Source organism: Ursus maritimus, unplaced genomic scaffold, assembly GCF_017311325.1.
Source record: "Ursus maritimus isolate PB19 unplaced genomic scaffold, ASM1731132v1 scaffold_4, whole genome shotgun sequence".
NCBI classification, from domain to species: Eukaryota; Metazoa; Chordata; class Mammalia; order Carnivora; family Ursidae; genus Ursus; species Ursus maritimus.
This window is the reverse complement of record NW_024426552.1, coordinates 23,353,883-23,379,371: the sequence shown is the minus strand read 5'-3', so window position 1 is coordinate 23,379,371 and position 25,489 is coordinate 23,353,883. Positions and strand designations below refer to the sequence as shown.

Genomic DNA, 25,489 nt, shown 5'->3' with positions numbered 1-25,489 from the left:
GTAATTTCTCCTGCCTAAATACCATGAACATGTCTCTGTTGCAGTAGTGCCCCCTTATCTGTGAGGGATATGTTCCAGGACCCCGTGGATGCTGAAAACCATTGATAGTGCTGTATCCTATATATGTCATGTTTTTCCCTAGACATACATACCTGTGATGAAGTCTAATTTATAAATTAAGCACAGTGAGAGATGAACTAATGAAAAAATACAATTATAACAATATGCTGTAATAAATATATAGAGATTTTTGGAATGTAACAACAAAACAGTTTAAAAATTAATCCAAGATTTTCCCCAGGACTCAATCCATTAATTGTTGAATTTACTTAAATAACCACAGAGGAGGTGTTCTGCTAGCATTACGTTGTAGTAATTGATAAATCAAAGTTTCACTTCTCAGTCTCTGAGGCAGAACAATATCCACTTCTCACCAATATACAGTTCTCCTTTTTTCCCCCGTGTCCATGTGGAACACTGACTCATCTGGCCAATATAATATGAGCATAAGTGGTATGTGACATTTCGGACTTGAGGCAGCGAAGAAGGCTTCATGATTCTTCAGTCTGTTTCCTCAGGTAGAGGCATTGTGTTGAGAATAAAGAGCCAGGATATTAAAGCCACACGTTCACTGAGTCACTGCATGAAGGATAAGTGTCCTGGAGAATTCGCATGAGTTAGAAACTAATTTTACAGTATTAATTCAGGTTAGTTGGAAGATTGATGCTTCTTCTGGGACTGACACCTTTTCTGAATCAATATCCATTTCATCTTAGTGATATTTCTCTTTAGACTCTAATACAATTGAATGCATCTGTATTTCTTTTTTAAAAAAACGTTTCCTAGCTTCACTCATGAACAATTCACAAATAGAAGATGTATACATTTAAAGTATATGATGTGATGTTTTGGTATATATATACTTTGTGAAATGATTACCACAATAAAGCTATTTAACATATCTATCACCTCACATAGTTATCCTTGTGTGTGTGTGTGTGTGTGTGTGTGTGTGTGGTAAGCATTGTATGATCTACTCTGTTAGCACATTTCAAATATACAACTCAGTATAATTAACTATAACCACCATGCTGTACATTAAATCCCCAGAACTTATTCATCTTTTCCCACAATTTCATCCTTTGACCAATATCTCCTCATTTTCCCCTCCTTCCAGTCCTTGGCAACCCCTATTTTACTCTCCACTTCTGTGAGTTTGACTTCTTTAGATTCCGCTTCTAAGTTAGATCATGCAATAGTTGTCTTTCTGTGCCTGACTTAGAGTTCCTTCTTTTTAAAGGCTGAATAATATTCCACTAAATTAAATTCTAGTAACTTACTTCTATTTATCGATAATGCTATTCTGGGCTGAGAGAATGGAAATGCATAAAGAAGAGAACTCTCTTGCGCTCAGGTTTGGAAAGAACTGATGCTGCCCAGATGCCACAAATCAAGGGACTGTAGAACTTGGTTCTTCTGTTTTTTTCTGCCTTAGCTCGAAAAACACAAACAGGTGGCGTGCGTCTCCTCAACAGTGGAATATGGTTTTACTGGCCATGACAGAATAGGTTTTACTGGCTGTGGGTTCACCACTGGATAGTGGCAGATCGTGATGCTGTAGCAGCCCAGGTGATTGGACCAACAGCCACAGGTATGGGGATAAAGAACAGAAACCAGGGATTTCTCCCTGCAGGGATTTTTTTTTTTCACCTAAAGTTTGTATACTTGGAGAAGAAATTTAACCTAAAGTATACACCATTATGAATATGATTTTATATATAAAAAGAAATGGTTAGGATGAGAAAACATTAAAATACTACAAATTTTTAAAAAGGTGACAAATACTACAAGCATCACAATCCATGAAAATAAAACTTTTACGAATTAACTTTAGCCTGAGACGGTGCTGTATTTTTTCTACTTTTTTTGCTGCATATTCTTAGATTACCAACAATTATGTAACAATTTTAAAATATATTCTATAGAAAGGATAGGAAGATGTTTCATTCATGGTTGACCAAAACACATTTTTAATATATCACTTGTGAAAGTTAACTTCAGATTTATTTCTTATTCAGATATTTTCCCTTTCAGATTTATTCATCCAAATTTTAGGATTATTTTTTAAAATATTTTTAAAAAATCCTCATGATTTTCTTTAGTTTTTAAATTTTTTTTAAAGGAATCTCAACTCTCAACGTGGGGCTCGAATTCATGATCCTGAGACCAGGAGTCACATGCTCTTCTGACTGAGCCAGCCAGGCACCCCTAAGATTATTATTATTTTTTTAGTTTAGAAAGAAAACCTCTGTCAAGATAATAATTTATGGGGTCTCCAAGATGTGTAAGAATTTTCCAAAAACTAGTTTCTTGTGCCATTCTTTCAAACATTTTTTTGTCCCTTACTTACTCCCATTCTAGGGATGGATTCTGGAGGGCATGTTCACACCGTGTTATAATTCTAGCCCTGCACATGTATCAGCACAGTGTGCAAAAGAAGCATTCTTGGAAGATATTATAATGGTATGGATATAGTGTGAGAAAGGAAACATGTATAAAGAAGAGAAATCTAGAGGGAAGTCACTGCAAAATCATGGACATGTATCCCACCAAACTCAACTAAATATACCTTCCCCTCACCCAGATCTCAGCAATCACCTTGGCCAGCACAAACTCTACTGCATAGAAGGGAGAGAGAGGGGGCAATAGGAGATGGAGAAGGGAAGGTGGAGAAGAAAAGAAAGATATGATGATTGTATCAGTCAAGTTCTACAGGGAAACAGAACCAACAGATTACACACACACAAAAGTGCACGCACATGGGTAGTATGTAAGAGATTTATTTTAAGGAACTGGCTCACGTGTTTGTGGGGTTGGCAAGTCTGAAATTTCTAGGGCAGTCCAGTAGGCTGGAAAGGGTTTAATGCTGTAGTCTTAAGGGAGAATTTCTTCTGGAAACCTCAGTTTTCATTCGTAAGGCCTTCAACTGAGTCGAACCTACATTTTGGAGGATAATCTCTTTATTTAAAGTGAACTGATTGTAGATGATAACCACTTCTACGAAATAGCTTTATAGTAATACCTGGAATTCTGTTTGATTAAGCAAAGGGGTACTGTAGCCTGGATAAGTGGACACATTAAAGTAACTTATATGTGCGAATTCCATGAAAGTGAGTAACAACATGAACACATTGCTAGGCCTGAACCATAAATCCATGACTATCTCATAAATTGTTCAGAGCAGAAAATGCAGAACAGTAGTGGTTAACTGCGATACTGGAAGGCACTGCATTTTGAGATAAAGTTGCGGAATAAAGTAGAAATCCCATGTTGTGCTTTTGTGTGGGGGCCCGACACTGGAATGGCTTGTTGGGGAAACAGACAGTTAGGTGCCTTTGCAGATGATGATTTTGGACCTGACCTTTATCTTTTAGATGTTGAAACTATATTCACCTTAAAAGCAGCACTTATGCAGGGCATAGATCTTAGAAATGATGTGGTAGTGGCTTAGCCAAGGAGTCCCTTTATTTGAAAAAGCGTCTGTAAATAACCACTGGAAAAATAACAAAGGACATGACCGGAAGACCCTGAGTCATTGAAAATGACAGGAGTCTGATAACCACGTATTATGTTTCATTTTCTATTTGTTCTTCATATGCCAAACTCATTTAACAGCTTAACCCTTCAATTAAAAATAAAAATTATTTTCTAAAAAAAGTTGAGATTCTGGAAAGATGAATGTAACTAGAGGATCAAATGCATCATTATGATAGTGAAGAATCCATGGGAGTGCAGAGAGCTTCAGTGAGACAAGGTAGGAAGAAGAAGCAATAACATAGCAGGAGTGAGGAAGAGAATACATATTTTAGCAAAAACAGAATTTATAGGAGGCAAACTAACTTTAGGGCTGTTGAAAGAGGAATTGATTTTTTTAAGGCACAAAATCCTCATAGGGAAGAGAAAAAGTTGTTAAATATCAATTTACATTAGATAAGAGTTTTGCAATAGAGTACAAAAAAGAACTCTGAAGCTTTATTCTGTTACTGTAGCTAGCTTATGCTGTAGAAGAAAGAAAAGAAATCCAATGTATTTATTTAATCCTTTTTGTCAGTAATACCCAGGGTGATGAATTCATTTGTAGCTTTTTCGGTCCTGAGTTGCATCTTAGAACTTCACATATATTAAAGTAAAATGTAATGCCTTTTGATCCTAAGACTTCAGGATATAGTTCATTTCTACTTATGAAAAAAGGATGGTTTCCGCGTAATTTAAATGTCACAGAAATTGTCTAAGAATCTATCAGTTATCAAAATAAAGATTTTCACTATTTTTTGTTTATAGAACATATCTATTTAAATGTTTAAATTTTTATGTGATTCACTTTTCCTTTCACACTGAGTTACAGAAGGTAGGTAAGTCCTCATAATTCCAATATATTTTTAGAAATATTTAGGAGATTGTATTATAACAGCAAAAGAAAATACTTTTGTATTTTCCTTTAAGCTGTCGTTGGGTTAATACTTTTTAGTAGATAATGGTCAGCTATAGAATCAAATGTATTTTGCCTTTAACCTTTTCTACTCTTGAAAAGGTAGATAGTATAAAATGGAAGAAAACTCAATGATGAAGTATGATAAGAATTACATCATTTATACTTAATAAAAATCATCATTTATACTTAATAAAAATTCCAGAAACCTGGATCTTTAATACTGATTACAAAATATCATGTATGGGATCAAAATATGAGGCTAGTAAAGAACCAAAAAGTTGATGTGCAATTCAACAACACTAATCACATGAAAAATAACATTTAGTGTTCTATTGCTTAAAAAGGATGAGTGAAGAATACACTAAAATACGGATGAACCTTAAAAACACTAGGCTAAAGGAACGAAGCCAGACATAAAAGGTTACATATTGTATGGCTCAATTTCTATAGAAAGTCCAGAATAGGAAAATCCATAGAGACAGAAAGATTGTCCCTACTGTCTCTGTTGCAAGAGAAGAGAGACATGGAAAGACTAATGCCAGCAAGTACATGCTTCCTCATGGAAGTGAGACATAGATCTACTCATATCTGCACATAATGTCTATTTCATAGCAAGTAACATGGACATGCCTGCCACTTGAGGTGAGTAGTACAGGCCCCCCATATTCTCAGAAGGAGAGCCAGACATCTTGATGATTGGTACCATGTTCTAAAACAATGTACGTTTAAAAATATTACATTTTTAGCTATGATCATGTGTTAATCAAAAAGTTTATTTTATTTAAAAATACTGTTTTATCAAGAAAGAAAAAAGAACAATAATTACTGATAATCAGTTTATAAAACATTTTAAGAATAAAAAACGATTTTATAAAATCTATCATCCAACTCTATATTTATCATGATTTTTAGCATGCAGTGAAAAAGGCTGGAAAATAACATAAGTATAATCAAATTGGTTATCTCCAAGTTATGAATAACACTTATTTTATTCATACACTTTTCTAGACTCTTCCCATATATTTTCTAAAATGCATATTTACGATAAGCAAGAGAACACTAAATGTTATTTTTCATGTGATTAGTGTTTTGAATTGCACATCAACTTTTTGGCTCTTTACTAGCCTCATATTTTGATCCCATACATGATATTTTGTAATCCATATTAATGTTTATAAAGGACAGAATTACCATAGTCTTTTATAATAATATACATAGAAGTGTAGTAATAATATAGTTAAAATTTGTTATGACCAAATAATAGGTTCTGTGTAGATACATATGTAACCTATGTTTTATTTGTAATGGATAATTGTGTTTCTTAACTTAATTTGAAATAATGTTATTTTTAGATACAAAGCAGCAAATCGTAGAGGAAAGAGCAGTAAATAGGAATAGAGGGTGAAAGAACCTATACCGGAACCTAGAAGGAGAGAGTCGTATGGAAAAGATCACCTTGAGAGATGTAATGATAATTCAGTCCAGAGAAAGAGCCCACTCATCACTGTGTTGGGCCATGGATGGACCCAGGAGAATAAGTACACTGACATTACCATGCTCCCTTTTTCTACCTCCTTTTAAGGTTTCCATTGGCTGAAACTTTCTGGTAGTAAATGTGCATGGGTGCCTTTTGAAGTTGTTATATGGATCAGGCTTGAAGACTTTGATAAATGGGTAGGATGGGAAAGTGAATCAGGAAGGTAAACAGAAGCTATTTAGAAAATGTAGAATCACCAACTTATACTCGAAGGAAACATACAGCAAACATTTCTTTAAATTTTTTATTACTTTTTAACATAAGGAAAGAGAAAAGGAATAAGTAACTTTTTAAAAGCAATCGTGGTTAGAAAACCTAGTTAAAATGATAATGCATTAGTAAGGAATTATAAATTTCCTCCTATGAAAAATTATTTTGGAATGAAAAATATGAAAAGTGAGGAGAGATGCATCATGTATACAAATATTTACAGAATAACTCCATAATTTTTCTTTTTTGCCTGTAAATTCAAAGTGTGGGAGGCACACATCTAATCTATACATTAAAAAGAGACAGATAAACATGAAAAGACAAATAATCCTTTTTCTCTGATAAATTACAAGCAATTAAAACTTTTAGAGACAATTTCTTTATACATTGAAGATGTGCAAAATTTACTTTGCCCAATTAAATAAATAGGCACAATTTAAGGGATGACTTCAGAGAACAGAGGAAAAGACACAGATTAAGTAACCATTTAGGTAGTTCGAATGTGGAAACAATGCACTTGCTTTGCATGTAGATCTAATTTGCTTCACCGCATGCATTAATTGTGGCAAAGATTGCTTGCTGAACTGCACGGATTTATGTCTCCTTTCTGTTGTGCAGAGCGAGGGAGTTGTTCACTTGCCATTTCCCAGCTCCCAATGCAACGATGATACCACTGTACACCGGGTAGTAGACAGGAGTACTGTGCACGTCACTGAGGGGCTCAGGGGGTGACTGCGCAGTCCTCCAAAATCTCTCTTTTTCTAGTTGAACAACTAAATGCAGGGGACTATGAGGACCTGGGGCATTGTGGAGCCACTAAATGATAAGAACTTCAGTCCCAGGATCATCATTTAGTGGAGAGCTGTCCAGGAGGACCACTTGACGAGAAAAATTAGCATTTTACTTATCATGGGAAAGAAAAAAAAATGCTGTGTTAATGCACTGAGACTTCGGAGTTGTTTGTTTCAGTAGCTAATGCCAATTATCCAGTCTAAAAATGTAAGTGGCATTAATCAAAAAAGGAAAAATGAAAATAAAAAAGGACTCAGAAGCAATTCTAGACATAATCGGTGTTAATGTTTATATATACCATATATACTATTTACATTTATATAATACATGGTATGTATACTTTATGAATAATAAAATGCATAACAAATCTTGTCTTCTGCGCAGTCTGTTAAAAATCATTCAACAAGTGATTCCTTTCAGAAAATGTATTTTACACTCTCAAATGTACATGAGATTCTATTTTTATATTACAATTTCCAGCTTTCATCATTTTGATTATATATTGAGCAAATTAATAATAAATCGTTGTTTGTACTAATGTCACTATTAGGATTATCATTCTCTTTGTATTCATTACTCGTCACCTTTTACTTGCCTTTTTGCACATCTGGTTATTTTTTTGAAAACCATAGCACCTTCACAAAGTCTTTCTGCCAACCGGGGCTTTCCCTTTCCTTTATATGAAGATAGGATAAAGATCTGATCTCAACTTAGAGATTGAAATGGTTTGTCCTTGTAACCATTTAGATAGTTTAAATGTGCAGTCTTCATAAGATACAATCTAGCCCTGGTCCGTCTCTGTTCTTGGACCATGTTCTTAGGATATTTCAGTCTTTGAATTGAGACCCTGTCAGATCAGTCTTTCTTCAGCCCAGAAAACCTGGGAGATTTTGACCTGCAGAAATGTTATGTTTAGCTCTCCAGTTCCCTGATTCCTCCTGCTTCTAAGTCTTTCAGATATGTTGAAAAGAAAATTAACTGTGTTTTGAGGCAGGCTCCATTTCTCTGATGAGACTTGTGCTAAGTATGACCAAAATCATAAGAGTTTTTACTTGGTTTACTTGTAAACAAAACCACCAGCTAGTAGATGGAGATTCAGAATTTGTTCTTTGGGGGAAAACTGGCTGTATTTGGGTATTTCCTTTCCTTTCTTTTTTTAAATGGGTTTGCTTCCTTTTTTTTTTTTTTAAGATTTTCTTTATATGTTAGAGAGCGAGCACATGGAGAAAGAGAGAGAGCACGAGCAGGGGGTGGGGAGGGACTCACCGCAGAGCAGGAAGCCCAACACGGGGCTCGATCCGATGACCCTGGGATCATGACCTGAGAGGAAGGCAGACACTTAACTGACTGAGCCACCCAGGTGCACCAGTATTTGGGTATTTTCAAGTTGTCTATTCCTTCCATCAGCCCTGTAAAGTTTCAAGAGAATGACAGTTTTACTTACGTCCAGTGGAGTTCCTCAGCATGGGGCAAGTCTGACCCAGAGCCAAGCCCCTCCTTGATCCCAGCTTATGATGAACAGATGTCACCAAGAAGAAAATAGTCAGTGATAGGGTATAGTAGGTGATAGCTCACCTAGGAAGAGTTCCCCCATCTCTGAAATTCCAATTCTATTCATTTTTGCTTTCACTGCTCTTAATATCTATGAAATTATGATTTTTGCAATGGACTGAGCTTTTCTAATTGTTACAGTGGAACTGTTAAGGTTGTCATGATCTTCGCAATATGAATTTATGAATTAAATGCATTATGAAGGTCATGTACATGAATTAAATGTATTCTGAAGGTCATAGATATATTAATAGAAGTTATATTACTATAACAGCTTCTGATGTGTCTCATTGCTTCTACTCTTTACATACTCCATGTCAGAGTAAACTCTCCCTGAAAAAGAAGGCATGGTCCTTTAAAATATAAATACATTTGTGGTGCTTTTCCAACCTTTCAAATGGCTTCTGTGTACATTTAAATAAATCCATAGTCTCTCCTAGGGCTTAAAACATTATATGATGTAATTCCAGGCTGACATTCCAACTTTTTAATTTCTAGAAGTTCCAACGGGTATTTTACATCCTTAAAATAGGTCCCCATCTTTAGGTTTTCCTATTTTTCCTATTATAACACCTATCACCCATGATTACAATCCTGTAATCCAAACTCTATCCTACCTTTTTACCCTTGCTTAACACACACAGACTATATTTCTTATGTCTGAAAATCCCAAGTGTATTTTCATCTCAATTCTTTATCATTTGCTTATACTTTGCCTCAAACGGTTGAACTGATAACCTAATTCCTCACCACATAAGAATCCAATCAAATGCCACTTCCCTGAACACCTTACTTAAATTAGCTCCTTCCCATGATGCTCAACTACACTCTTTTACTTCCTTTATGACACTCAAACCCTATCGGAAATTATATTTTTTATTTGTCCATTCTCTGCAGCATACTTTCAAAATGTAAGGAAGGCTATAATAAACTTTCTTGTACCATTTTCTTTTGCCATTTGTCAAATTATTTTGATAATACATGTTTGAGGTGGATCAACTTTTATATTAAAGTTCATATTACTTTGTCTTTGTCTCATTTTGTTATGTTTTTAGNGAAAGATTTTTTTCCAATTTACATCTATTACAGAGAATGTGGAAGTTCAGTAAAGTATTAAACACAAAGAAAATAACAAAACATTATACTGTTCTTTATTTAAATTCCATGATCTTTAGTATTTAGTGATTAAATATTTTTGGATATTTATATAAGTAGAGGAAAGTTAAATTTGAATTTCCCATGTCTCAACTTTTTATGCCTAAGAAAATTTTTTACATAATATAGAGAACATTTTCCATATGTACACAGCTCTATCTTTATATATTACATGAGTCAGATTCAAAATACAGTTTACATGAGTGAACCATTCAAATTCAAACCTACACAATGAGGTAATAGTGACTAAAATAAAAATATTTTTGTAGTTTTCAAAGTATTTCAGAAAAAAATAATTCAAATATAGAAATGAGTTGTTTTTTTAAGTTTTTATTTAAGTTTCAGTTAACATAGAGTGTAATATTAGTTTCAGGTGTCCAATATAGTGATTCAGCACTTCCATACAACACCTGGTGCTCATCACAAGTGCCCTCCTTAATCCCCATCCCCTATTTCACCCATCCCCACCTACTTCCCTTCTGGTAACCATCAGTTTGTTCTCTATAGTTAGGAGTCTGTTTTTTGGTTTGCCTCCCCCTCTTTTTTATTTTCCCTTTGCTCACTTGTTTTGTTTCTTAAATTCTACATACGAGTGAAATTATACGGCATTTGTCTTTCTCTGATTTATTTTACTTAGCATAATACTCTTTAGCTCCAACCATGTTGTGGCAAATGGCAAGAGTCATTCTGAGTAATGTTCCATTATATATATACATATACATACCACATCTTCTTTATCTATTCATCGGCTGATGGACAGTTGGGCTGCTTCCATATCTTGGCCATTGTAGATAGTAGGTAGTGCTGCTATAAACATTGGGGTGCATGTATCCTTCTGAATTAGTATTTTTGTATTCCTTGGGTAAATACCTAGTAGTGCAATTGCTAGATCATAGGGTAGTCCTATCTTTAACTTTATGAGGAGTGTCCATACTCTGTTGCACAGTGGCTGCACCACTTCGCATTACCACCAGCAGCGAAAGAGGGTTCCCCTTTCTCCATATTGTTGCCGACACCTATTGTTTCCTGTGTTGTTCATTTTAGCCATTCTGACAGGTGCGAGGTGATATCTCATCATAATTTTTTTAAATTTTTATTTTGTTATATTAGTCACCATACAGTACATCCCCAGTTTTTGATGCAATGTTCCATGATTCATTATTTGCATATAACACCCAGTGCACCATGCAATATGTGCCCTCCTTAATACCCGTCACCAGCCTATCCCACTCCCCCACCCCCTCCCCTCTGAAACCCTCAGTTTGTTTCCCAGAGTCCACAGTCTCTCATGGTTCATTCCCCCTTCTGTTTACCCCCCCTTCATTCTTCCCTTCCTTCTCCTACCGATCTTCCTATTTCTTATGTTCCGTAAATGAGTATTAGCTCTTAGCAGCCCCTTTTATGTGCCAAGTTCTTTATTTATTAACCTTTTTAAGATTTACAACAACTGTATAAGTTGGCACAATTATTTTTTTAAATTTTTTTTATTATATTATGTTACTCACCATACAGTACATCCCTGGTTTCTGATGTAAAATTCGGTGATTCATTAGTTGTGTATAACACCCAGTGCATCATGCTATACATGCCCTCCTTACTACCCATCACCGGTCTATCCCATTCGCCCACCCCCCTCCCCTCTGAAGCCCTCAGTTTCTTTCTCATAGTCCATAGTCTCTTATGCTTCATTCCCCTTCTGATTACCCCCCCTTTCTTTATCCCTTTCTTCCCCTCCTGATCTTCCTGTCTTTCTCTGCTTGACTTATTTCACTTAGCATTATCTCCTCCAGTGCCGTCTGTCCATATGCAAATGTTGAGAACTCGTTCTTTCTGATAGATAGGTAATATTATGTTGAGAACTCGTTCTTTCTGATAGCTGAGTAATATTCCATTGTATATATGGACCACAACTTCTTAATCCTGTCATCTGTTGAAGGGTATCTGAGATCCTTCCACGATTTGGCTATTGTGGACAATGCTGCTATGAACATTGGGGTGCATATGGCCCTTCTCTTCACTACGTCTGTATCTTTGGGGTAAATACCCAGTAGTGCAATGGCTGGATCATAGGGTAGCTCAATTTTTAACTTTTAAGGGCCCCGCCACACTGTTTTCCAGAGTGGCTGTACCAACTTGCATTCCCACCAACAATGTAGGAGGGATCCCCTTTCTCCACATCCTCTCCATCAATTGTTGTTTCTTGCCTTGTTTGAGAAGTTCTTTGTAGATCTTGGATACCAGTCCTTTATCTGTAGTGTCATTTGCAAATATCTTCTCCCATTCCGTGGGCTGCCTCTTAGTTTTTCTGACTGTTTCCTTGGATGTGCAGAAACTTTTAATCTTGATGAAGTCCCACAAGTTCATTTTATCTTTTGTTTCTCCTGCCTTTGGAGATGTGTCATGAAAAAGGTTGCTTTGGCTGATGTCGTAGAGGTTGCTGCCTATGTTCTCCTCTAGAATTTTGATGGATTCCTGTCTCACAGCGAGGTCTTTCATCCATTTGGAGTTTATCTTTGTGTATGGTGTGAGAGAGTGGTCAAGTTTCATTCTTTTGCATGTAGCTGTCCAATTTTCCCAGCACCATTTATTGAAGAGACTGTCTTTTTTCCACTGGATGTTTTCCTGTTTTATCAAAGATTAGTTGCCCAAAGAGCCGAGGGTCTGTTTCTGGGTTCTCTATTCTGTTCCATTGGTCTATATGTCTGTTTTTGTGCCAGTGCCATGCTGTCTTTGTGATCACAGCTTTGTAGTACAGCTCGAAATCCGGCATTGTGATGCCCCCAGCTTTGTTTTTTCTTTTCAACAGTTCCTTGGTGATTCGGGGCCTTTTCTGGTTCCATACAAATTTAAGGACTATTTGTTCCAATTCTTTGAAAAATGTCATCGGTATTTTGATCGGGATAGCATTGAAAATGTAGATTGCTCTGGGTAGCATGGACATTTTAACTATGTTAATTCTTCCTATCCATGAGCATGGAATATTTTTCCATCTTTTTGTGTCTTCCTCAATGTCTTTCAAGGGTGATTTATAGTTTCTAGAATATAGGTCCTTTACGTCTCTGGTTAAGTTAATTCCAAGGTAACATATGGTTTTTGGTGCTATTGTAAATGAGATGGATTCCCTAATTTCTCTTTCTTCAGTCTCATTATTCGTGAATAGAAATGCAACTGATTTCTGAGCATTGATTTTGTATCCTGCCACATTACTGAATTGCTCTATAACTTGTAATAGTTTGGGCGTGGATTCTTTTGGGTTTTCCATATAGAGTATCATGTCATCTGCAAAGAGAGACATTTTGACTTCTTCTTTGCCAATTTGGATACGTTTTATCCCTTTTTGTTGTCTGATTGCTGTTGCAAGGACTTCTAGCACTATGTTGAATAATAGCGGTGAGAGTGGGCATCCTTGTCGTGTTCCTGATCTTAAGGGAAAGGCTTCCAGCTTTTCCCCATTGAGAATGATATTTGCTGTAGGCTTTTCATAGATGGTTTTTATGAGATTGAGGAATGTACCCTCTATTCCTTCACTCTGAAGGGTTTTAATCAGGATAGGATGCTGTATTTTGTCAAATACTTTTTCTGCATCAATTGAGAGGATCATATGGTTCCTGAGTCCTTTTTGTTGATATGATGTATCACGTGGATCGATTTGCGAATGTTGAACCACGCTTGCATCCCAGGGATGAATCCCACTTGGTCATGATGGATAATCCTTTTAATGTACTGTTGGATTATATTAGCCAGGATTATGAGTGGTATATTTAATATTTTTCCTCACTTTTTTTCTTTCTTACTTCACCTCATCATTATGACTTCTAAAAGATTCCTTAATGCAGCAGAAATTTGTTTGTGTTCTGTCAATATGAAAAGTACTTATTACAAAATAAAAAAGGACCTGACTTTACCCCTGCCCAACCATCACTTCTTCTAAATACGAATTTGATGCAGCTGGTGTATCTGCATTAATGACATCTGCTGCTTTCATCATTAAATTCCACCCACTGCTTAATGCCTGGAGCTTCCCAAATATGCGAATTAGCTAAAAGAGTCTCAAATTAAAGAAAAAAATTGAAGCTTTGAAAACATGTATTACCACCTATAATTTTTCATAGTGGGAAAAATCACAGCCCCCACCCATACATGGAATACATCAAATTCCTTAACAGTTGAGGAAATTTAAATCAAAGGAAATTATTGGAGGAAAGTTAAATCTATGTTGTGTTGTTGGGTCAAATGAATATTAAGAGAATGAAGTAATGAGTGTCATAAATGTGATGTTGAAGGTCTGAAAAGAAGACTCATTTCAAAGTAATTATATATTCAACTATACATAATATTAGATATTTTTTAAGTAAGGTATATTTAAACTAAATTTAAACATTAAATACAGGTAATATAATTGGATATATATATATAAAATACATATATATGTATATGAAAATGAGTCTTTTTTTTTTCTATTTCCCCACCCTACTTTCCCACCTTCATTTGCACCTGGTGCTGCATTTCCATATTTTTTTAAGGATTTTATTTATTTATTTATTTGACAGAGAGAGAGAGAGAGACAGCCAGTGAGAGAGGGAACACAAGCAGAGGGAGTGGGAGAGGAAGAAGCAGGCTCCCAGCAGAGCAGGGAGCCTGATGCGGGGCTTGATCCCAGAGCCCTGAGCTGCTCTGAGCCGAGGCAGACCCTTAACAACTGAGCTACCCAGGAGCCCCTGAAAATGAGTCTTTAAGCTCTTTAACTTCAGTTTGTGAAGATTACAGAACAAAGAATACACTAGGAGGGATATAAGTAGATAACCATAGACATTAATTATATTGTATGTATATCCTTAGTTTTAAAGCCCCTTTTTACTACACAATGAATATAAATAGGAACTATATCTTCCCCTTCATGCCATTCACTGAAGATATGCTTGTTGATTTTATTTGTCCATTGAGAAAGATATCAAGAGTAGAATTATCCTTGAAACCAAAGTCAAGTTATATATAACTTACAGGAATTGATCATAGACACTTCTTCACTTTTTTTTTAAATGAAATATAATTGACATACAATATATTAGTTTCAGGTGTACAACATAATGATTCCAGATTTGCATATATTGCAAGATGATCACCATAATAAACTTAGTTAATTTCTATCACCATATGTGGTTGTAAATATATTCTTGTGATGAGAACTTTAAAGATCTACTCTCTCTCTCTCTCTCTCTTTCCCACTTTATAATACAAGTTCATATGCATTAGATTAAGAGCCACCTCTATTTAGATGTCAGGGCCTTGGTTTAGGGATTTTCTGCATGAGATTCTTTTGCTATATACTTGGCTAAATCTCTCCTTTGTCCTCATTTACAGATTACTAAGATTCTTTTTGTCCAGTGAGATTATTATCTTCACTTTCAGAATTCATAGGTCCATTTTGTTGAATTGCACATTTCCTCCCCACCACTCTGTCCAGCAGCATCCTTCATAAAACTACTAATGCTCTCACCGTACTGATTAAGTGGCTCATAGATCCTCCTCATTAAGCATTTGAAACATTCTCCAGAATTTGGAAATGTATTTAGTAAATATATAGTAAGCCAGAGATTATTTTTCAGACTCCAGAAAATGCTAAAATGTTATGTTTCTAACTGTAAATCAATACTTCCAACTATAACTTCCAACATTTCTAGCTGTAAATTAATTTACATTTTCCAACTGTAAATTCAAATTATTAGGTGATAGCTTCATCAGAATGGACCATATATATAATATTTTAAATATATGTATATTTTTTAAAAATATGTTTCATTGTATTAGGACCCAATTTTTGAATGTTATTGAATTTTTACAATTAACTTTTTATCCAAATACTATGCAATTTAAATTGTTGTCTGATACATACAGGCTTCATAGAGTATTAAGACACATATCCTGATTCATCGACCAAAATTTTATTCAGGATCTGAAATCAATGGCAGGCTTAATGCTTTTTAAAATAGATAGCACTGTTTTAATTAAAAATGTCAGCAATGTAGTTACTCCTTAAGCAAAAGGCCACAGAGAGGAAAATTGGATGATACTTAAATTGAGCATATGAGAAAATTAATTTGCGTTAAAAAAGTAGCAATTAGACATTTCCATGGCAGCATGAGAGATCACAATTTTGTCTTTTACTCCTTTGCAAAGTAGAATTTTTTGAATTTATTTATTTTAAAGGGAAACTAAGCCAACAGAAGTTTGGAAAATAGCACTAGTTGCAAAATCCAAAAATGCATGCTGTCTTAAAATATTTCTAGGATATTTCATATTGCACTTAACCCTTTCAGTCTTTTCTTCATTCCCAAAATAGATTACTTGAACTAAAATTTTAAATCTGCTTCCAGTCTAAAATGCTGAAGTATTTATACAGTTTTTGTGGTTTCTTTGATGATTGCTAAATGTGTACTGCTTGATATCTGAGGAGACTGATCATTTAGCATTTAGTCAGCAGGAAGAAACAGTTCTTTCCCCTAAATTCTACTGCACTTTGCACACAGAGTCTTCATTCTCAGTATCCTTTTATAATTTATAAAAAAGGAATCTCAAAATAAATAATTGTCTATTTATATACAATCCTGACATAAAAACCTCAAAGAAGACATACTGGACTTACTTGACTGAAGTACTTTTTTTGGTTAATCATAATTGTTGCATTATAGTTTTATAATTACAAGGAAGGTAGGCCCTATCATTTTGATACACTCTGCAATGAGTCTTTAGACTTACTAGGATTAATCTGTCTTTTCTCTCAATGCTTCCTGTTTCTCTTTTCCAATAAAGACTGCTGCCATAACTGATAGATGGATGATGTACATAGCTATCTAGTAGATTTAAAACATGATACCATCTTACTGACCCTAGGTCATAGTCATGATCACCTTTCCTTACCCTTCACCTGGGCCCAATTTCATACCACAAGGGAGAAAGTAATGGTATCTATTTTCTATTTATTTTTGTTATCAAGGGTTGCTCTTTCTCTCTCTGAAACCTTATTTCATTCCGTTGCTTCCAGAGAAAAGTAAGACTACACCATGTAAGCTAAAATGTTCATGTGCCGGTTGTGCCAAATTTACTAAAGATATGTACAGAATTTTGTTATACAACATTAAAATAATGAAAGAAAACTTTTCTCCATAATATGAAATATCCATACACATTTAATGGGATCTGATTAAAGCCATTTTATTCTTACTGTAGAAAGGCAAAGTTTAAGTGTCACTAATAATTTAGCTATTGTTTTCTTATTTCCATACTTCAATATGCTTCTTGGTTTTAGCGTTTCTTAATTTTCTACTCTTTTGAATTAGCCTAACCTCATCGAAATCTCATTTTTCTTCTAAAAAAACTTTCCATTTTTTCTAAGTATTTATAAGATATTATTTTAAAATTCACTTTTTCTTATGATAGGTGTCTTCAGAGATATTTCTTTTTTCAGGTTTCTATTTAAATACCAGTTAATTAACATATAGTGTAATATTAGTTTCAAGCATAGAATTTAGTGATTCATTATTTACATACAACACCCGGTGCTCATCACAAGTGCCCTTGTTAATTTCCATCACCCATTTAACACAGCCCTTCACCCACCTTCCCTTCAGCAATCCTCAGTTTGCTCTCTATAGTTGAGTCTGTTTTCTCATTTGCCTGTCTCTTTTTTTTCACCTATGTTCATCTGCTTTGTTTCTTAAATTCAATATATGAGTGAAATCATGGTATTTGTCTTTCTTTGACTTATTTCACTTAGCATAATACTCTCTAGCTCTAACCATGTTGTAGCAAATGGCAAGATTTCATTCTTTTTTATGGTTGAGTAATATTCCATTATATATGCCACATCTTTTTTATCTATTCCTCAGATATTATTGAACTGAAGTGTCTCCTCTTGGAATCAAATGGATCAAAATTTAAGGGGACAAGAGTGATAATATGATGATGCCTTGCTAATATAAGAGTATCGTTATACTATATTTCCTTTCTATGGCAACCCTGTTCATGGATTTTCCAGGTGGCATTCATCTCATCCATCAGTGATTAAATCTTAAAGAAAATGCAAACATTAATTTTTCCCCCAATTTTTCAGTGTTGCTTATCATTTGAGCTAGAAATTTCTTTAAATTTCAATTCTTTAAGTTATTTACTTTTAAAAACATAACTTAATTCCCTTCATTTTTTTTTTCATGAAAGAGAAATACTGATGTACTGAAATTTTGTATGTTTTTTCTTATCTGTCTGTCTTGGATTAGGTCAAATGTGAATGTCAGAAGAATCTCTCAGTGGAGCCATATATGCCTGCAACTGATAAAAGTGGTATAAACTGAAGTTCAGAATTGATAATTGTAAGAATATACAGGAGAAATGAAAATAAAGCAATTGGGAGTGGATGTGTAGTGTGGTCATAGGGAACTTGATAACAGGACTCACCAGTAAGAGGATAGTCAGAGAAAGATGATTCAGTGAAGACACTTGAAAAAGAATGGCCAGAAAAATTGGAGTAAAACCTTGATGCCTTGGAGTCATGAAGAGAAAGAGGACAGCATCACAATGTAGAAAGACATGCCAATGATATAAAATGCTTCAGAGAGATTAAATAATAATTAAAATGTATCCGTTTGATTGAGCAATCAGTAGGTTTATGGGGGTCACATTTATGAGTCATTCAAAGGAATGGTAAAAATGGATGCTTAAATGGAGTAAGTGAAGAAAGCTGGTGAGGTGATGAATTGATTATATAGTTAGGATAACCTCCACTGGCAAACTAAATGTAGGCAAAGAAATAGCAAAGTATAGGAGGAAGGAGGGATATACTCTTGGGGTTTTTTTTCAGCCTTTCAGCCTCATGGCATTTATATTTTATCTATTCAGGAGGAAGCATGATCCCTGACAGAAAAAGTAGGCGGTAAGATCATTGTGTGAGATGAGTAGGTCAAAATTTTGACACAGTTACCATCAGTAAAATTACGACCTAAAATCAATTACACAGAACTGAAACTGACCATGAAAAAGTATAAAAGAAGTTAGGTGCAAGACTCATGTCTGGATTCTGACCTGACACATTTCCCTGTGCCAAATACTTGCATACTAAATTTTACAACTCTAAATAAAATGCAAATGGCACCACTCAGCTGTGCCCAAGCCTCCTCAGTAGTAGTGCCTGTGTTCTGGTGGTGGCCATAGCCCAAAGCCATACTGGGGTTGTATCATTTTAGTATTCCCTCAGGAAGGAGGCAGTGTGTATGACTGACTATGGTCTCAACATTTGCACTTGGTACTGGATGAACAATATAGTGACATAAAAGCCTGGAGTTCTTTCACTACAGAAGACCAGATATTTATTACAACTCAGAGTGGTCATGTATGTCTTAAAGAATGGTTGTAGCAGGCTAGAGGGATATCAGTGGGGGACAGGCAACGAAGACTATGAGACTTGAAGCACAAGGATTCACCCTGTCATTGCTGGCATAAAAACAGAAGCAGCCACATTACGTGGAACATAGGTAGCCTCTAGAAATTGTAGAGACAGCCAGCTTTGTTTGCTTATATTTACAACGGCCAATTAGTGACTATTTTAGAAGCTCTTTATGTCTTAGTAAGTGATTTTTTTTTTTCATCTTTCTTAACAAAAGACTAAATCTTCACAGGAAAATTGGGTGATTGTTAAGCTGCCTGGGATCTACAATTATTGTCATTCATGCTTCAAAGAAAGAGAGGATGAGAGGATAGAAACTTTTAAAACATGTCTCACAAGTTAGTTGATCTGGGTTTGGTGGATTTTTTTTTTTTTGAAGTATTTGTGATCACTGTGTCTTTAATATTAATCTTTGTGGTAGTATCTTGCTCTAGAAGTACAGACGTTTATATAACAATATGCTTACTCTGTAATTGGAGCATTTTCAGCATCCCATTTTAAAGGTCTGGGTATTGTTATTAAATACCTTTTTGTGGGAGTCTGTACTGGATATCCCTTGGCTTGGATTCTTCTGTTTAGCTTTATAGTCTTTGTAAGCACGGAGATTAATTATGTCTAAATAGGGCCCTGGATATATTCAACACTTCTATAGTGATTCTATTATATTAGGTATTCTTTACAATTTCAGTTTTAATTAGTTTAGCTCTTCTTTTTAAGGAGTGACAAGATGTGCCTATCGATGGTACTATGAGTGTTTATGTCACCATTATCGCACCATTAGTGGAAAAACACTAATATTCTTGTGCCTTTAAAGAATGTCAGGTTTGTCTATCAAGTCAGCCCATGTGTTTTAAAAAACATGAAAAATGTAATGAATGATGATCTCTCTAATACGTATGCCATTTTTCATAATAATGAAGAAAACTTAACTGGGCAACTGAATAGCAAACTGGAAAAAATCCCCTCAAGAAATGGAAATCTGATGACTTTATGAGAAAAAATATTTAAAAGGCTAATCTGTAATTCTGCTACTAAATGAATTTGAATATCAAATGTGACTGAAAAAGGATTTTCCTTGTGTTAAGCAGAATTTTAAGATATCCCTCATGACCTTACCTCCAGGTGTTAGTCTCATGATTATGTCATGTTACATAGAAAAAGATGTTACAGATGTAGGTAAGATTACTAAGGAGTTGGCCATAAAACAGAGAAATTATTCAGGTGGTGCTAATCTAATCACATGACCCCTTTGAAAGCAGAAAGTTTTCTCACTGTTGGCAGAAGATGAAGTCAGAGAGATTTGAAATACAAGAATTTACCATGCCGTTGCTGTCTTGAAAATGGAGAGAGCATACAAAAAGAAATGCAGGTGACATTTAGAAACCAAAAGCAGATCCTGGCTGACAGCCAGACATGGAACAGGGACTTCAGTCTTAAAATGACAAGAAACTGAATTCAGCCAACAACCCAAGTAAGATTGAAAGAGAGTTCTTCCCCAGAACTCAGCATCTTGACTCAACGTTTTAACTTTGTCTTTGGATATAACTAAGCAGAGACACAGCTGAACCTGTTGATACTTCTCATCAACAAAAACCGTGAGATAATAAAAGGTTGTTGTTTCAAGCTATGAAGTTTAAGGTAATTTGTTACTCAGCAACAAAAAAACCTGAAACAGTCCCTAAAAACAACATTCTCTAAAGACAATCATCTTATTTTCTAATTTAAAACAAGAACAATTACCTCTCTTATAATTACACCGTAATAGGTCACAAAAATGACTTCAGTGTATGATTGGTTTCTATTTCTATTAGCATTCTATTCTAGAGATATTTTAAAGGTTGACAACTTTAACAAAAAATAAACGCACTAATGGCAATTTAAAGAATCAACAAAAACTTTATTTCCTCATTGGTGAAATAACAGTTGTAGAAGATGGAAATGCACTAGTAAGCTCAACCTCTTCACTGGTGAATTTGCATTTTCTTTGCTATTAAAACTTAAGGCAAAAAAAAAAAAAAAAGAAAATCCACCTCTAATGTGATAAACTGTATTATTTCCCCAAATTATTTCTATTCTGCCCAACCTTGTCATGGCTTCCTCGTGGGTTCATTACACTTTCACACCCCTCATTGACTAAACATGAGACTTACTTTGGCAGATGGAAAGAAAACAGAAGTAACAGTGGGTCAAGTTCTAAAATAAAGCCATAAGAAGCATGCCCCGTTTCCCTCAGTCCTTTTGGAGCTTTTGCTACCTGCTGTGATGAAGCAGCCTCCAGGTGAATGTGGCAGCTTCAACCTGGATACCACCTTCAGCCGAGGTCCAACAATGAAGGTGTATAGAGGTGACTTGGATACACACCAACGTTTGGAGTTAAGCCTAGCCCAGATGTACCTAGTTGACTGCAGGTGAGATAAACAATCTTAATCATCATGTGTACTACTCCTAAGTATGATATAAATGTTTGCTTTGTAGCCATTGATATTTTGTGAGTTTTTGTAATACAGCATTATCTGTTTTTGTTTTGGGTTTTTGGTTTTTTTAGATTCCACTTATGAGTAGAATCATATGGTATTTGTCTTTTTCAGTCTGACTTATTTCACTTAGCATAATACCCTCTAGGTCCATCCATGCTGTTGAAAATGGCACAACCTCATCCTTTTTATGGCTGCATAATATTCCATTGTATGTCTATGTATATGTGTGTGTACACACACACACACACACATCACACACCACATTTTTTTCTTATCCATTTGTCTATTGATGGATACGAACATACAAAAAGCAGAATCAGACCTATAAATACAGAGCACAAACTGATGGTCATCAGAAAGTAGAGGGGTGGAGGGTTGGGCAATTGGTGAAGGAGAGAGGGAGATTCAGACTTCCAGTTATGGAATGAATACACCTTGGGAATAAAAGGCACAGCATAAAGACCATAGTCAGGGATTCTGTAATGGCAATATAACAGAACAGATGGTAGCTACACTTGTGGTGAATATATCATAATGTGTAAACTTGTCAAATCAATAAGTTGCATATCCAAACTGTGTAACATTATGTGCCAACTAAACTCAAATAAAAAATGTAATAAAAAATTTGATGAGAATAGTCTAATACCAGGTATAATTTATGAAAAATATAATGGTTTGGGTATGGGAGAGCTATTATCAATTTTCTTATTGTAACAATAAGAATAATACTGTTTTTACTAGAGTTTAACCCTGACCTAACAGGAGAACGTTAACAACTGAAGGCTCCATTTTAGTTTCCATTTTGACTTTAATCACCTTCAATTTAGTTTCCTCTCAATGATGTATAACAGAAGTATAGCCTTAGAGATAATTATTACCTAGTACAGAATGTTTTATAACTGTTTACAACATTATTCATATTTAAAGCAAAAATTTATTTTCTCTTTTTTGAGGTTGATCGTTTAGTCATAATCACTTTCTTTAAGGGAAAGGAGATCTGTTTTGTCCTCAATATAATGGTGGCAAACAATTATGTTATATATTAAATTATCCATAAATATGGAATGACTGAAGCAAATAACAACTACAAAGAATCAGTGACACAGCAAATAAATATAGTTGTTGGCCATTAAAAACCATCCCTGAAGACTGACTATAATACATTACTATTGTAATACATAACGATGATATACAAAATTATTTTATTAATGATAAATATATTTGAATTCAAATGACAAATGATTTTTTCCCCTATTTTGAGTATCTAGCATTATGAAAAGTAGAAAAGAACTTTATGTAATAGAGCTACCTTGTGCCAGGACAGAGAATTATCTTTAAAAATCAAAGATTATGCTCTGCTTCATTGCCCAAGTAATCAATTTCATAGTGTGACTATTTAGTCAGCTTTACAGATGAAGGTAGTACAGGGGAAAGGTTTAGGAATATATTATTAAGTCTACTTAAGAAAAATACATTTTAGAGTACAGTACTTAAGCTAAAAGTTTTATAATGCCTAATGGGAAATAAAGTGCACTAAAGACTAAGTGGAAAGAATGAATGTTCAATTTTGGCTATAGAGAAAAATAGATGAGTATATTTAAAGAAAACTAAAGTCCAGCCAAATAAGCCATACTTATTTCATACAGCAGTCCTTCTCTGAAACTTTTCTGAGATGGTAAATAAGTCTATGTATGACATGCTGCTCTTAAATATAGCAAAAAAAATATTTTACTATAATACTTAAGATATGTGACGTTATTGGAACTATTTTGTAATATTGAGTATACACAAATATGAAAGTATAAACTTTTCATGTATGATTGAAAATAAAAAATATAAGAATGTGTGAAATTACATGAGAAGAGTGGGAAATTCTTATAGTATATAAAAATGTAATATATAGTAATGAAACAAAGTTTTTCTAAAGATACTTCAGAAAAATATTTTAAATATATCATGTGGTTGATATTAAAATTTTAAAATTAGATTAAGAAAAAACAATGCTTTATTTTATTTGATTTTTATTTTTTAAAGATTTATTTATTCACTTGAGAGAGAGAGAGAGAGCATGACTGTGGGGGGTGGGGGGCAGAGGGAGAAGCAGACTTCTCACTGAGTAGGACCCCAGAATCATGACTTGGGCAAAGGCAGATGCTTAACTGACTGAGCCATCCAGGTGCCCCAATGCTTTCTTTTAAATAGCATAAAATGTAAATGATTTTGTGAAAAATCCTGTTTTAACACACTAGTTTCTATACATTTGCAAAAAACTGAGAAATAATACAGATTTACTTATACAATTAAAAATTTTAATATTAAACAGTTTACACTGTTAGAGAAAAGTTCCAAAGGAATTATATATGTGCAAATATTTAGATATGTAGACACATATTTATCTATCCAGTTAGAAAATGTTTAAAGCATTTTAATCAATATTTTTATCGATCAAAATTAAATCAATAATTCAATATTTTTTCTTGTTTAGTTATTAAAGTCATAACAGAACAGTCTAACATGTAATCAGTTTTCTTTCATCTTTTTGATCCAAAAATCATGGTTCACTCTTTTTTATTCAATAGAGTCTAGAGAACTCAAGGAGACAACTTCATAAGCAAACCAAGGTTTTTATTTACGAGTTATGCATAAAGTCCTATCTCAGAGAAATTTCTTGGCTCATAAATAAAACTATGTTCTCAAAATGTGAAAATAACAACTTTAGCTTTTCTCTTATAAGTATTAAGCAATTTTTAACCTCCTTTTTCTTTTATTATTTCTTTCTTTACTTATGCATTTATTTTTGCTCAATGTGACATTTTTAAGTTTAGCTTTGTTTCTATTCACCCCATAGTTAACGTATCTATAGGAAATATCTTCTCCAGACCTTTCTTTAACTTGAGAGTGAAAAATTTGTCTCTAGCTCCTCTACTCACATTGGACTAGTTATAAACTAATTGAATAATGCCATCTAATAAAAGCTTCCAAATTTCAGAAAAGATGAGTGTAGCATCTCTCAGATGTCTCATTATTCATGATCTAACTGAAAGCTTAGGGTATGAACCAGGAATATGGGTTGGCATACTTCTTCTCAGCCTTTTTTTAACAAAAATAGACAGTTCTGTTTGCCAGAGATTTCAGAAAGTGTCAAAAATGATTTTGTTTCATTTATTCACACATTGTAGAAATCTAGAAATCATTATAATTAAAACTTTCGATCCAAGGATGAAGGAGCTTTAATTTTAAGGTATGTTTAACATTTTAGAAAGGAGCAAGAGTTTGTTGAATACCTCTTTAACACACCTAATTAAGCCCACTTTCATCTAACTGGTACTTGGTATTCTCTGGACAAATATGCTCTAAATCAACAAATTTGCTAAAGTCCTTTTATGTATATTTCAAATTCCAATATGATAAAAAAAAACACAAAGATCTTTTAGAAAATGTCCTGAAATGTTGGTTGTGATGAGATAGACAGACACAGGCAGCTGTAAGTGCCCTGGCAGAGTAAGTTAATTTTATTTTGTATAATTAAATCACCTTAGGGGCTTGAATAGTCATACTAATGCTCCATTGCAGTGAAGACATAGCTTTGGATGTGTCTGCATATATCTATACATGGGTAGCACTCCATTTAGAAAGCCATTTGTAATTAAGAAATGTTTTTTTGAGAACCGTAAGAAAACCATTATCTCTCTAATATGCAAGCACATTCCAGGAGATATGTTATTGTTTAAGGTTTTATTGGCAATTTAATACAGGAAAACAATTAATAGCAATATTAAATACCATAAAGCCTTAAGGGAACTGGAGATTATTTTAACATAGGAAAGATTTCATATAGG

At 34.3% G+C, this 25,489-nt stretch overlaps 1 pseudogene; it reads left to right on the top strand.

Annotated features, from left to right (window-relative positions):
* LOC121100451 overlaps positions 1-20,167 on the top strand; it is a 70,962-nt pseudogene extending 50,795 nt beyond the window's left edge.
* Positions 20,168-25,489: the final 5,322 nt, after the last annotated feature.